The sequence below is a fragment of the Centropristis striata genome, chromosome 9 (genome assembly GCF_030273125.1).
Source record: "Centropristis striata isolate RG_2023a ecotype Rhode Island chromosome 9, C.striata_1.0, whole genome shotgun sequence".
NCBI lineage: Eukaryota > Metazoa > Chordata > Actinopteri > Perciformes > Serranidae > Centropristis > Centropristis striata.
This window is the reverse complement of record NC_081525.1, coordinates 32,868,221-32,883,886: the sequence shown is the minus strand read 5'-3', so window position 1 is coordinate 32,883,886 and position 15,666 is coordinate 32,868,221. Positions and strand designations below refer to the sequence as shown.

At 38.2% G+C, this 15,666-nt stretch overlaps 1 long non-coding RNA gene across 1 annotated transcript; it reads left to right on the top strand.

The window, feature by feature from the left end:
- Positions 1-11,920: 11,920 nt before the first annotated feature.
- Positions 11,921-14,879, top strand: LOC131977418 (uncharacterized). The gene is made up of 4 exons (XR_009394888.1): positions 11,921-11,965; positions 14,015-14,134; positions 14,544-14,582; positions 14,825-14,879. It is a non-coding gene; the product is annotated as an uncharacterized LOC131977418 (long non-coding RNA).
- Positions 14,880-15,666: the final 787 nt, after the last annotated feature.

The following is a 15,666-nucleotide window of genomic DNA, read 5'->3' as shown; positions in this document are numbered from 1 at the left end:
CAAGGAAACCCATGTTCTTTTTCAAGCTAAAGTCTTTCAGTAAAGTTAACTGTTAATTGGTTCAGCAATAAACATTAACCTTCACGTGTGTTTCCAGGTGTTACACTAAATCTTGTCACCCATCAGATTATGCGACCATTTAGCTGAAATTAAAGCAGCTCAAAAATATTATATTTGCTGAAGTTGGTGAAACTTCAACGTTACTTAACGTTATCTGCATCCTTCTTGCAATTTGTGTGCGCTGTCACTTTCGATAAAAGCGTCGGTTGATTAAATTAATGTAACATAAGGTAACGTTAAGGTAACAGGATGAAGACGGTCAACAGTGAAGCTAACCGCTAACAACTTCTGTACTTATTTTTATTACTACAATGTAAGTAGGTATCAAAAGGTGTCACCCTATGTATTTATGTTGACGCACTTACCAGTAAAAAAAAAAAAAGACGATAACTTGCCACAATTGCTGTCCACTTGAAAATGTTTCTTCAAAGTCCGTTCAGGTTAATGTCAATTAAAAAACATGTTTATTTTAGCGCTATCAGGTAACGTGAAAATGAAGCAGTGATTACAGTCATGCTGAAATCCCCGAACAGAATGTTTTTTTTTAAATTGTTATCATTTAAATTGTATTTTAAAAGGCATACTGCCTGTAAATATTGATTATGCATTGTTATATGCATTGTTTTGATATGTATCTCAGGAAGTTACCATGTAAACGATGAGTTTGTATTTCTGTAGCATCCTGGAATGCATCACCTGATGCCAAATATAAAACAATAAAAAAAAAAAAATAAAAAAAAATTATATTATATATTAAAATTAATAAATAAATTGGACAGTCATCAATAAATATACAACAACAAATCAAATTAAGCGGATATTTAACTCACATGACTGATCAGCTCTTTCTGCTCTGCCAGTCAAGACGAGCTGACATCAAAGAACAATTATAAGTTGCCCAATTCCTGAAGACTTCTTTCATTCTCCCACATTCTCGTGTGGGTGGCCAAAGTTGTCTAATTAGCAACCTCTTTTTTATTGTTTTTTTCTCTCTTGCACAATCTCAGTTTCCTCTACTGTTAACTGACAGATTAGCCTACAGCAATACATTAAACTGCCATCTTCTGACAAAAGTACGTTTTGCAGCTTTGTTTATTCACTTTAAACCAGTTGATGGAAATGTCCCTAATGTCTATTTTCTGTAATGCGACATTTCAATACAATATTGAAATGTCGCATATATATATATATATATATATATATGTATATATATATATAATTTCAAAATTCGCTTTGACTTTAATGGAAAAACAGCTATTGACTAGAAAGAAGTGGACATAGCATCCGGGCCTGAAAAGTGAAGCTAATGCAGAAGTGTAAGAAAATTAATCACGAGTTTCAAATCTTCTTCAGTGAAACATGATGTTCATTTAACAGCCCAAACTGCAGCAGAATGAGTCTATAATGGTACTTTGCTCCCTGTTGTGTTTTTGTTGTTTGCAGGCGAACTCGTCAGACAGCCCTGCCCATTCAGCGTCAGATTCTGGTACTCCTCTTGAAACCACTTCTCCCACAGAGTAAAGAAGAAACAGCTTTTTGCAGTCCCAGCACCCACTGTCGGTATCTTTGAACATACCAACTTTCAACCATTTGTTGTTCCCCTTAAATAAGATGTATATTTATATCATGTGCTGTTTTGTTAATGTAATATGTTGAGTTTGACATGTTTCTGAAATGTGAACACAGGACTTACCTGGAAGGTAATCTTTTCTTAATGACAGACAGACAGACAGACAGAAAGCAATAGAAGAAGAAGAACTCTTGATGGAAATGATCTGCAACAATAACATCTAGTGCTTGTTCCTTTTAATGTTTGAACGCACTTTAGAAAAACGTCAAATGCATGTGCACGCCCAGAATTTTACCATACTGTGATATTTTATGGTTTTCACAGAACCCTCTGTATCCTCCAGTGTTTCCCAGAGTATTTCTGCCTCTATGCTCTCATATTCCCAAATAACCAGGTGCAAAGGTTCCTGGGCCCTGGATACAGAGCAGAGACGTAGGTGAGATATCTAGTTAGCTGTTGAGAGATCAGAACATAAGCCGAGTGTGTATGTGAGAAGACGGAGATGCCAGTTAGGCCCGGCCCTCTGGTCCATGTGTACCTGCAGCTGAGGTGTTCTTTCTCCACAGTCTATTGAGGACATGATGCTGAACTCATCTTTGCGTTCGGTGCTCTGGGTTCAAACCTGTTTGTTCATAGTGAAATCGGGTGGACTGTCTCGAGAAGTGAGCATGCCACAGCAGCGTTATCTCCATCCAAAAGCAAAGGATCATGGGAGGGACAGAGGAAATGTGACACTTGCAGACGTGAAAGGTAAGCAACTTAAGAAAAAGTACTAATACCACACTAAAGTACAAAAGTATCAGTTAAAGTACAAAAAGTAACAAAAGTATCAGCATCCAAATGTACTATGTATTGAGAGTAAAAGTACTTGTTATGTAGAATGTTTTATATATTCCAAATATATTATTGGATAATTATTAATGATACTTTTATGTAAACAGCATTTTACTGTTGTTAAACAGCCAAATTGTGACAGTAACATACTGTTATATGCTCTATTTACAAAAAAACTGCATTGTATACTGCAACAGTATTTCAACTAGCTTCAGCACTATACTGAGTTTAAGTCTACTGTAAAAATCAATGAAATGCAGGATTGTTCTGTAATTCAGTATGTGGTTTTATCACAGTAACATACTGTAAAGTAAATAACAGGAGAGGAACTGTAAAATTAACAGTAGAATGCTGGCAACCCTGCTGCCAGTATTTTACTGTTAATTTACAAGACAATTGTTTACAGTGTAGGGCTTATTTTAACTACGTAATATACTGTTATGTATTTTAAATGGATTGTGTGTTTTTTTTATGTTAAATCCCGACCTGAAAAGTAACTAAAGCTGTCAGCTCTGTCACCAGAGTAATAAGTACAATATTGGCCTCTAAAATGTAGTGCAGTAGAAGTGTAAAGTTACATAAATAAAGTAAAGTAAAAGTACCCTTAAAATTGTACAGTACTTGAGTATATGTACTGAGTTACATTCAACTGCTGGTAATAACCACATATTTTAGAGGTCAAAAACTAGTTCAGTCAGCTATGCTAGTTTGATGTCAAGAGTGCTGCGTTTTGTTTTTTATTTACTGCAGAACCTAGTAAACTTCATATTACCTCATTAAACTTTCAAGTGAAAAGACCCATGTGGAAAAATCTTAACTATTGTTTTTTCATGAGGTGTGAAGCATGCACCAAAACTTCCACATTCTCCAGTTTTAAGTAGCAAAAGCCCGACGTTTTTGCTTATAGTTTTGTGTATTAAAGTTATTTACTGCTAATCATTTAATTGTCAACAAATGTTTTTATTTACTTTCTATTTTCTGAAGCAAAGCAGTGCAGAATTCTGCTAGTGAATCTCACATATTGCATCAATAATCTATAATATACCCCTTGTGTTTGCAGAAGTGGATTTACTGCAGCTCCTGCACATGCAGTCAGCTGCTCATTACAACGTGTCAACAACAGAAGATGACCGAGGATGCTTGGCTTATCAGATTGGACAGTATGCAACACTGTCCCTACCAACAGCTGCAGTGTTCGGCCCTCTGTAAGTAACAAATAAGGCTTCAAGCAGAACCCACTGTATAACTTCACAGAGGAACTAAATAGGGTTAGGTTTCATTGACTCATGGCCACAAAACAAGCAAAGTTCTCAACAGGAAGTCAGCACTGATTGTGAAATGCTGATGGCAGTCAACAAGGTAAATATCAGCTGATACGGATCCTTAGCCAATATATCGGTTCTATACTTTATTAATACTACTCTACCAATATAACCTTACTTTCAGACTCATAATCTTACCTTACCAGTCATAACAGCTAAATGACTTCTCAGCTATGAGGTGAGATTTTCAAAGAATTTTCTATCAACGTGTATTTCAAACAAAGACAATATGTCAGTACTGTTATTCACCATGCATTGGTCAGACAGGTAGGAGCCATAGCCATAGACAGATTGTATAGAAGTTTATAGGACAATGACCCTACTTCTTCCACGTTTTCATCATGTGTTTATGGTCTTAATCTATAGTTTTAAGTCTTCTTCAATACAGCATGATGTTCATTTTGTCCAAGATTGTTATTCATTGTATATTGCCTCATAATGTATTCATAATTTAAATTCATCCAATGTGTTGCAAATCACAGGGAATTTGCAGAAACAGATATGTGGCATTTTTAAAATCAATTAACTGATAATGGTTTGATTGATATATCTTTTAGCATGTGATAAAAAGAAAACCCAAGTTTGACTAATATTGCCTGGTTTGCAAAGACACACACACACACACACACACACACACACACACACACACACAAATGTGATGAATGAAAATAAATTAAAAAGGAGATATCTACTTTTGCCGACAAACCCTTCTAGTTTAGTTTGTACTATAAATGATGATTTCTCATTCTCAGAGAGCTGACAAGGTCACATGTGACTGCAGTAAACCTGTTTATCGAGGATGGTTTTTCTTTCCATGATGTGTAGGTTGAAAGGATTTAGCTGCAGGCTTTGGTGTTAAACTTGACCTTGACTGTTTACACACACAGGGTACTAATGCCGGCTGAATCTCTCAGCTTTGTGATACAGTTTACGTTCACACGTGAAGCGGCTCACTATGAGGAAAGTCTTCAGTCTCTCTGTGACAACACGAGCGTGTGTTTAACATCCATACTATCCTGTACTCTCGTCCATGTCCAGTGAACAAAATGTGCGTGTGTATGTGTGTGTGTGTGTGTGTGTGAGAGAGAGAGAGAGAGAGAGAGAGTCTTCTGTACATTTATTTGTGAATGTGCTAACATTTACATGACAGTTTTCCAGATGAGCTGAGTGTGCTGATGCGTCTGCGTCTGGGTCACCGGTGGTCAGAGGAGACGTCACTGTTGGTTATTTTAGGGCAGGAAGGGGAGGAGCTCTTTCAGCTGAAGGTGGGGCCGAGACTCTTCACTGTCGTTGGTGCCGCGGAGCAACACTATGAGTGAGAAAACACACACACATTTACACTCATACAACCACAAAGAAAGGCATAATGAGGCACAAAGTGACGTCCACCACTGAATGAGTTGTTTCTAGTCAGAATCTAGCTAAGCTTGAGTTTGAATTTGATTTATTGCTTCTAGAAATATAAAAAGATATTAGTTTGATGATATATCCTGCACTTAAAACCCAGCAGAAGTCACATAGACCAAGTCTGCATATTTCTTTTTTTATGAAGATAGTGAAGCATATTTTAAATGTGCGTGCGTGCCAAACAAGTTAACACAATGCTGATTAAGCCTATCTTGGCCTGGGAAAGCTCTCTGTATTTGGCAGTTATGGTGATCTAGTATCAGTGTTGACTTAAAGTGGTGCTTTTATGTCAACCAGCCAGAGCTAAAGGCGACAGGAAGGGAGGAGAGACAATAGCGATGGAGCAGCAGCTGGGTGTATGGCATCCAAAGAAAATTAAAATTAAAAATTAAAAAGGAAACTGGGTGTTCAGAGGAATAATTAAAGCCGATCAATGGAAGAGAGGGGTCCTCATGGGGGCAGGTAGATATGATGAGCTCACCAGTGTTTGTGTAATTACTCTCACTGCCAAAGGGGGGAGACAGTAGTTCCACACAGCAGGTTTAACTTCTCACCCTGATGCATTGATTTAGGAGTTTACTCCAGGACAGTAAATGCAGTTATTCATCTGGGTGTTAAGTTACTCTGTCAGGTAGAGAATCAACCATGTTTTTGTTGTATGTGACAGTAAAACTCTCACGGGTCTGTCTGACAGGTTTCCTGCTGCTCCTCTGTGGGACGGACTGTGGCATACCCTCTCGCTGTCCGTCTCTCTGTCCAGACTGGAGTTGTACCTGGACTGTTGTCTACAGGAGAGCACCCCCTGGCGTCGAGGCTTGGGATCACAGATCAGCACTTTAGGCCTGTCGCTGTTGGGAGGAGCTTCTCATCCTCAACACACACCCTTTACCGTAAGTCCCGACCTCACCCAACACAACCGTCCTCAGGCAACAGCCCCTCGCTCTTCTGATCCTCATGTCACATTCCTCACCTGGGCCACAGTCCTCCCCTCCTGACCCTGGACGGAAAAGGGAGGAGGGATGCCTCAATGTGAAGTTCAATGGCAAATTAAGCATAGGCATACTGTATAAATAGGTTTGTTTGTTACAAATTAGGGGCCAAATCACTGCACATTTAAACATTTTAGGTGGTTGTCTTATAGTGACCCTTGAGCTGGCAGATCCAAATATGCAGGTCTTTTGTGTGGACTGATGAAGTCGGAGTGGGAATAAGACTTGAATGAAAGGAGGCTGATAAGATGAGCTCCTCCGGACAGGAAGTTCATCCCTCATCTCAAGCCCACATCAGTGACAGCTGTGTTTTCTATTAAGTCTCACCTTCGCCATCAATCTGCTCTGACCACAGAGGACTTACACCCAGTAGACAACACACAAGTCTTTGTTGTTGTTGTTCAAACTCTCTTCTAGCTTTCTGAGTATTAAGAGGTGAACACTGACCTGTCTGGTGCTGCATTGTAACAGGAAGAACAAGATATATGTATTTATATGTGGATGTGTGTGGATGTGTGTTTGTACTTTGGGTGTCTGGTTTGGTTTGCTGAGTTCATCATCTTTCTGGGCTGTAAATGTGTGTTTAGCCAGGCCAGCACTGGGCTCAGTCCTGCAGGGAGGGGTGTGTGTGTTTTTCAAGTTCAGCCCCTGAACTTACAGTAAGTGTGTAAGGCAGTTAGAGTCAGAGGAGTCCAGAAGTTTCCTTTATCAGAAGCCATGCAGGGTGCTGTGGTTGTGCTACTGCTACTGAGCTGCGTAAGTCTTACTGTCTGTATCTTTGGTTTCTCTTAAAATGATGCTGATGGATTCAGGTTAAATTTGTCGATGGGGTTCAACTTAGAAGCAAAAACATTATGTGTGTATCTGTTTAGATTTAGATTTTTTATATAAAGTATTAATGCAAAGGACTGTGTATAACCTGCTTCAGTTCAACACAACGTTTTTTGGTACCTTTTTGGTTTTTCCCTCCTTATATTATGCTTTGAAAAGGCTGAGCACAATTTATATACAGTACCTCATGTTTTAAGCTTTGGACCATCTCACTAGCTTTTCTGTTGTTGTCATTAATATTGGCTGTGCACCAGTTTCTTTGTGAGTTACATGGTGTTTCACCATTAGCTCAAATATTTCTGCCTCAGCTTTGGGGGGTTCTTACATGAACATGTGAGAGGAAGAGAGGCAGGAGAGAATTTTCAATTCAACAAGTAAATCTTGTCAAAAAGCCTTTCTTACCATGGGGCAGTGCAGAAAAAAGCATTCGACCTCAAAACAAGTGACATGTATTTACAAAACAGCGGATAAACTTACCTAACATAATAAATGCTTCATGTTGAGGGATGACAACTTATTATGATGGTTGAAACAGTCCACTTTTTGAGTTTGAATTTGTCATCAGGCCTGGTTATTATTTATTTATTCAATACAATTTAGTTACTAGAAAAATTACTTTCAACAATGTCAATTTAAGGCAATTTCAAAACCAAAGGAAGGACCAAAGAAAATGCTACCTTTACTATCAAGCCAGAATTGCCTACTGTTTGCTTTTTCTTCTCCACTTTTTCTGTAGTATGTGACCCACAGCACAGTCAGACCGAGGGAAAACGAATGAAGGACTCCAATTCTGATTAAATTATTGTTTTTCTTCAAGTTCTTATTCCTGGTCGTTTGAATTTGTTTCTGCTGCACCACAGTTGTATAGTTGTTAAAGTTCAAAAAATGATGTACAACCTTTAAAGGTGCAGTCAGTGGTTCCAATCCAGTACACTTTTTTGTCAAATTCAGAAGCTATCTCCTCACAGCCCTGGCTCTGTAAATGGGAAACAAAGTGACTCAGACTGAGCCACTCAACACTATCCCAGCCAATCAGCAACAGGGGAAAAGACATGGATGTATGAAAAGAAAGACAGTGGGAGCAAGAGGGACAGTAAATCTTGAGCACTGACAGGAGGGGTGTGTTTGTGCCCCCTTGTGGTAGTATTAAAAAGGACTGTAGCAGAGAGCAATGTCCTGGAAATAAAATGAACTTCACTGGAGCTATAAACCTGAGTTTGGAATGAAATGGTAACCTTCTGTCTCTTGTGTTTCTGTGGTGCGTTCAGGGCGCCCTTCAGCAGATGGTCTTTGTCTTAGGAGATCCGACAGCAGCAGAGCAGCACTGTCGAGATCACAGCAGCACCTGCTCAGCCCTGAGTGACACTCAGGTACAAACAGCACACCACTGTCTGATAAAACACTTGTCTAAACTATTGGGTTTTTCTCACAGGGTTTATGCTCCGAGAACATCTGCTTTGTTGCTCCTTTATCCTCATATTGGAAACTTTACAGACCGGCACTGTGCTCAATCAAGCATAACAGGCAATTAAAAAATATTTAATTAGGAATAACTTGGATGCTGTTGCTGTTGTGCTCATCAAAAAGTATACTATTTTTTGTTGCTTTTTATGTGTTATATTGAATCACTAAAGCTACTGTATTATAGATTACACGTTAAAGGCCTGGCACACATACACAGGTTTTCATTTACCATTTTACAAAGATATTCTAGATCGGTCTGTAGTCTGTAGTTTTAGGCTAGTTTTATTTTTGCTGTTAGATTAATATAATGCATGACATTTTCCCAGTAAACTTGTTGCATTCTTTCACAAGGACAAACATGTTCTGCCATATTTGCTAGTATTAAAAAATCCTTAATTAAGCCAGAAATCAAGGCAAAATTGTCAGACTTAATGAATTTCACTGGCTGAATTTCCTAAATTGTCCTCTTTGGCCACTGAACAGGTTGAAATAAGGTGAAGCTCTGCTAGAAATAATGTGAGCTCACAAAACGTAGGCAGAAAATTAATAGGCAGTTCAGGGATACAGTAATTAAACTTGTTCACTCCCACACAGTCTCAATAAAAGAGGTCTAATTAGGCAAAAAAATAAGTGAAAACACCTGTGTTTGTTAACTGATTTAATAATCTCCATTCATCTGTAAATCTGTGTTTCCTGAGGTGGTAGTGATGCTTTTTATTTATTGATGACTTGTAAGGGTAGCACCATTCCTGTCTGTCTGTCTGCCTGTCTGCCTGTCTGCCTGTCTGCCTGCCTGTCTGTTTGTCTGTCTGTCTGTCTGTCTGTCTGTCTGTCTGTCTGCCTGCCTGTCTGTCTGTCTGTCTGTCTGTCTGTCTGTCTGTGGAAGCCTCACAGGGAGAGTTTGTCTCAGAGAGGTTTAACATCATAAAAATGTGATTTGATTTGGACACTTACTGCAAGTTATACTTGTGTGTGTTCCCGCCAGAAGCATTTTCTGTGAGAGTGTTTACATTTCAGACAGCACAGTACTGAACTGTAATGTCTGCCTTTGTAGGCATGGTTGTCGTGTATGTATATACATTGTAGCCTAAACACTTTCGGCATACATTTTATGGTACTTTATACTTTTTTTACACTGCCTTTCAGGAGGACAAATTTTACTATTTACTCAACTACATTTCACACTTGGTAGACATCTGTGGCAAACACTTTTTAACAGAAAACAGGCACAGCAAATTGAACCTTTAACTGTATGTTTTGAACTATATGAATTACTGTATCAATGAACTAAAAATACAAGAAATTAACATTTTAAATATTGCTTTTACAGAATTAGAACCAGACAACTCATGATTAAGCTGATGCAAAACTGCAAAGTATCTTAATTACTCAAAATATAAAGTGACTAAAATGGAATCTATCTGGGTTATTCTTACATAGGATTGTAAAATGTAGACTGAGTAAAAAAGAATTCAGTACATGCAGTGTAGGTAATGTATTTCCTTATGTAAACCTTTCTCAGGAGAGTGCAGCTATAGATGAGCCAGGGATCGGAGTATCATCAAGACCAGAAAATCCCCCCCAAGTCACGACGCTCCAGGCTGCTCCCACTGAGCAGATACCAAGGGTGGATCCAGTGAGCAGCACTTCCCCTCCAGAGTCACATCCTGATTCAGAGGATGTAAAAACTAAAGCTGCAGTGGAAACCCACACTGACAACGACACTCAGACTATAGGCTCAACCAACGCAAGAAAAGACAAATCAGCGGCTGTGAAAAACAAAGTAAATCAAGATGGAGATACTGAACCACAGCCTCCCTCTTTGACTGGAAATGAGAAGTTGTCTAATGTGCATCCTGACATATTAGGGACAATTAAGGAGCTATTGAGCACAGAAGGAAGTATCATAATTCCTTCAGTCCACACACATCAGCCGTTACTTGAAGCAACGGAGGGCTCCAGACTAAGTAACGCATCTGTCTTGGAAAGTGTTGAGACAGCCGTTTCAAGTGTTAACATTCAACCTGAGAAACCCACAGCTCCAGGTGTCTCATCACAAGATGCAGAAACTGCAAGTACAGAGATATCTTTCTCTAATGAGCCACAGTTCTCTACTGGATCTACTCTTATCTCAGGCCCCATCACAGAATCAGGGTTTGTCAATTCAACTGAAGGAGGAGTGAGGGAGGCGAGGCAGGAGGCATCACCACTAGTCATTACGCATCCACTTTCAGCAGGCCCTCATACTATACTCTTAACAGTGGCAGAAGACAACGCAACTGAGGCGGAATTTAAAAAAGATCCACCCCAAAATCTGACTGTTTTAACTCCCACACAACAAAGTGGAGAAGCACTAAGTACCAGAAACATAGAGGGTGGGATGGGTAATGTTTCAGCCAGTGAGATAAAAGAGGGAATGGAGGGCACAGTGCAAACTGTTTCACCCAAAACAGAAACATCAGCCCAGCAACTAGGCCCAGGTGTAGAGGAGGGGAGTGGGACAGAGATAGATGGAGACGAGATACATTCAGAGGAGGAGGAAGTGCAAAGACATGCAGAGATGGAGAAAGAAAGTTATGATAATGACACTGACATCTTTGAGAGTTATGATCAAATCTTACCTGATCAGATCTCCCACTTCAGCACTGAAGACTCCTTCATCCAATCAGAGGATGAATCCCCGCAGCAGACTATTGAAGCAGCCAATCAGCTTCCTACATACACAGTCGGACACAACGGGGCAGGATTAAGACCTAGGATCAGAGGTCAAAGGGTAAGATTATTATGATTTACATTTAGCAGTACCTGTGTACATTTTCATAATCTACAATCAAAGCTGGATTTCACATTTTAAGTTATTTTCATCATTATTGGCCTTGGTATACTTAAATCATAAAATGTATTCACAGTGACACTGAAGACTGAGTGTTAATGATGTTATGAATGCATAAACAATTCACATTGGAAATCTTAATCACATTTATTTGATATTCTCATCTCCTTTTCTGTCATAACCTTGGGTGAAATTGAGTTTGCGTGGAGGTGATTTGATGACTGGGATGGCGACATATATCTGTGTCAATTCTAGCACCTTGAAAGCCATTCAAGTGTGTATGTGTGTTTGTAGTAGAAAGTGAAAACCATTGTCACCCTCCTCTGGCAAAGCTGTGGTACTGTAACCCCTCTGGTAAATCAGACTGAAAACTGAATTGTGTTTTAATTCCAGAAGTTTACAAACCCCCTAAACTCTGACCCATATTTTACAATTACAATAGATTAATCAGAATTTCGACCTAATAACCTTCGTTTCTATAACTTAATTTCTGCCCTAGTTTCTGTTTTGTTATCCCACTCTGCTTTCATTTATGAATACTAAAAGGTTACAGTACATTATTTTTTGGCAGTGATTATTATCCTCCTCACTCTTTCAGCAGGGGTTGCAGGGTCCACCTGGAATAACAGGACCAGCAGGGCCTAAAGGAGACAAAGTATGTATTAAGTTAAACCAAATCTATTTTATATCAACATTGAATCAAAAGATTGTTATTTGTATTGCACAACTCATAGTGGTAATTAGATACTATCCAACATATTGCCCAACTACACAGCCCTAGTATGCAACTTGAAGCTGATGGTTTTAGGTCATTGCTTTGGTTGACAGACACTTGTCAGTCTCCAATAGAGAAGGCCAGTGATACCCAACATGAGGTAAATGTATGCTAATGCTGTGGGGAAAAACCCCCAGATAAGAGTATTTCTTGTGATAGATAAACAGATATTGAATAGTACTAAATTTAATCTTTTTTCTGCTTTCAGTGCCCTGATAAAATCCAAAAATGAAACGATTGTTGAATTAGAACAAAATAAAATTCAGGAACATTATTATTTCCAACATTCTTTTATTTAACGAATTGAACATCAAATTGACTGAAAAGGGAACAAAAAATGTTGCATTTTAAAGTGCAGTTTTCTACTGATACTCAACTGATCATCATGAACTGATTGATCGACTAATTTAAAAAAATAAATACATCAGAGTGCAATATTAATTTTTCAAGATGTGTTTAACACAAGTTGATGACGAAATGTAGTGTTATTCAATCTTAGTTGGAAAAATATAAAAAACAACTCAGCTACAACACCTGAACGCCACATTGCAGTGTGTAAAAGCTAGCACGCAAGCAAGGAGAGCAGTTAAATCAGTTAAATCAGTTGGCAAGAAAAAAGGATTAAAGCAACACTGTTGTTAACACTGTTAAAATAGTAATATTAAAGTTAAAAGTGATTAATGATGTAGTTGATGTAGTTAATAGTTACATAACCTTAGCTGTTGTTAACGTAAAGCATTAACCGTTAACATATCAGTTAGCGAATGATTAACGTAATGGATATTGGAAACTAACGTAACTAAAATAGTTTTCTAAAGGTAATGGATACAACTTTGACACCAGTTGACACACAAGCAGTTTTTACAGGAAACTTACTTAATAATATAACAACAAAGAAATCACAATGTAAAGCGGTGGAAGGTGAAAAGATGAGGGGAATAGTTAGCTTAGCGACACAAAGCTAACTTAAGTTAACATGACATATTTCTCAGGAGTTGGTCAGTCAAAGTGAAGGTAAGAAATAAGTGAATATTAGCCTTATATTTGTCAGGTGTTTTGAAAGACGTTTGACTCAGATAGGATTTAGCCCCTTAACATTAGAAACAGTTACTTTCCGTTATGTGCTAATGAGAACTCAGTTAAAACCATAGACTGTATGGTTAAAACAGACCACAGTTAAACATAAACTGGACTGCAGCTTCACCAAGTGTCTATCAAAGACTACTACTAGTCTTGCCATGCATCCCTCTCTATAGGCAACTGTAGGTTCTCCCAAAATTGATTAATGTAGTTAATACCCTATATATTTGATACAGATACAATTATATCCTTACTTCCCTCAACTACAAAATACTAGCGTTCAATATAAGTTTAAATTCTCTCACAATATAATTTATAATCCAGTCAATAATATTTGATTGCACATGTGAGCCCTCAAAAATTGTTGATTGGTGTACTTCATTGAAACCAGAGGTCCTGTTTTTCTGTTTTTTGATGAAAATTGGCCTCTTCACTTTGTTAGATAATCAACACCTCCAGGCTGGTAACACCTGATACAGTCATTTTGGTGCCATGAGAAGTGAGTTCTGTAAGACCGTGCAAATTGGTTTAGACCACAGTTTCAGGGCACCACAGTCAGATTTAAGCCTTATTTTCACATTTCACGGTTTTAAATCTCCTTAAACTTTTAACCTAAGCTGCACTGAGCTAAATGACACTTATCTCAAGGACATTTCTGTCGGCTTTTTGTGGAGATCTCCTGCCCCCTAGTGGTCAATAATGGCTTTAGCAAATGTGATTTAATAGATAATTATTTAATTATAAATTGTATTTTTTTTCTCTGTCAGTATTGATCAGAATATAGACAATTTATTTTAAACTCATTCAGTTTCCCCCATCAAAGAGACATATTGTTTTCTGTGTACTTAGGGATATCAAGGCGTTATGGGCAGGACTGGACGGACAGGATATAGAGGCCCCATTGGTCCTCCAGGGATGCCTGCCATTGTTGTATTTAAAACCTCTGAAGAAGAATGGGAAGCTTTCAAGGTAAACTGCAGCTCTGACCCAGTATCCACTCTCTCATTGGTGCTACACACTTGTTTGACTTTTGATATGGTGAAATAAGTCATGCTAGTATTCTAGCTGTTCCAAATATTTGATACAGGTAGTGCACCTGTTGTTTATATATTCATCCCTCATAAAATAGCAGTTTCATAGTATGATTCTGTATAAGTCATTGGAAAGGCATTTAATATACTGCAAAACGTATAAAGGTTTAACAGGATTAATAAAGGCATTTCTTATCTCATCATAACTTAAGATCAGATGACAAATTTGCCAGTTAGTTAATCTTTTGTTGCTAATTATTGCATTTGTCATGTTTGATATTATTTTTATTTTTTTGAAAGGTTTACAATTTAAAATATATATATTTTCTATTGTCATGCCCTTGCAGAAGAAGAAGATCTATAAAAAGCTGATTTCTTCCTGGCCGGTAGGAGTAATTCTTTTTTCAAGTGCACTTAAAATCTTTTTTTCCCCCAATAAATACAAGTTTATTGAAATCAGTTTCTTTGAAATCCTACACGGCTGCTCAATTAATACAAAAATAACAGCTGTTTCACTTATTCCAACAACTTACTAAATCATTACTTTATTTCCAGTGTGAATACAGTCTAGCCTAAAAAAATAGAAAACAATAATATGTTGTGACTGAGGTGACCTTTTTATCTTTAGAAACTTAAGGGGCCTCCAGGGGCCCCTGGACCTCTTGGAGATGAAGGATCAATCGTAAGTAGACAAAAGTGGTATGAAGTTCATGAAAGAGAAAGTTTTAAAAGCTACCCATTTAGACTTTATCATACCACGAGAATACCAAACATAGAGAGAAAATGACTCCTTATTTTATATTCCAGGGGCCACCTGGAATTACTGGGAAGCAAGGACGTAAAGGAGTTCAAGGGAATATCGTAGGTATCTCCAGTTTATTTGCATCCTATCAGAGTCTAGGAGGCTTTATGTGCTGTCTTACTGTATCTGCTCACTTCATCAATCAATACTTTAATAAAGATTATTTTACTGCAACTTTGTCAAGGGTTCATTTAGAAAGACAATGCTAATTGTCACATACTTTACCTGACTATAGTCTCTGTTATCCTTGAGACACAAACAACTCACTGAACTCATAACTACAGAATGTAATTGATGATAAATTACGCATTGAGTTGAGTGATGTAGACCACATGGAGTAGGTTCGTCTATAATAGTAGCAGTGTACTATTTGGCAACTTGACCTGATCTGTTAGATCAGTTAAAAACAGAAATTATCTGTTTTTTCACAACAGAAGTTCTCATCAGACCAGGCAAACTGCATTCTTTGTTGTGTTGTACATCAGGGCAATCCTGGACCACAGGGTATGCCGGGTCCCCAGGGCCGACCTGGGCGAGACGGGACCCCAGGAGAGGATGCTGCTCCGGGCCCTCCAGGCTTACCTGGAGAACAGGTAAATCTACTAATAGACATGTAGTATTGTGTATTTTTAGATTCTGCTGGAAGAACATCATACTATATTTTGTGA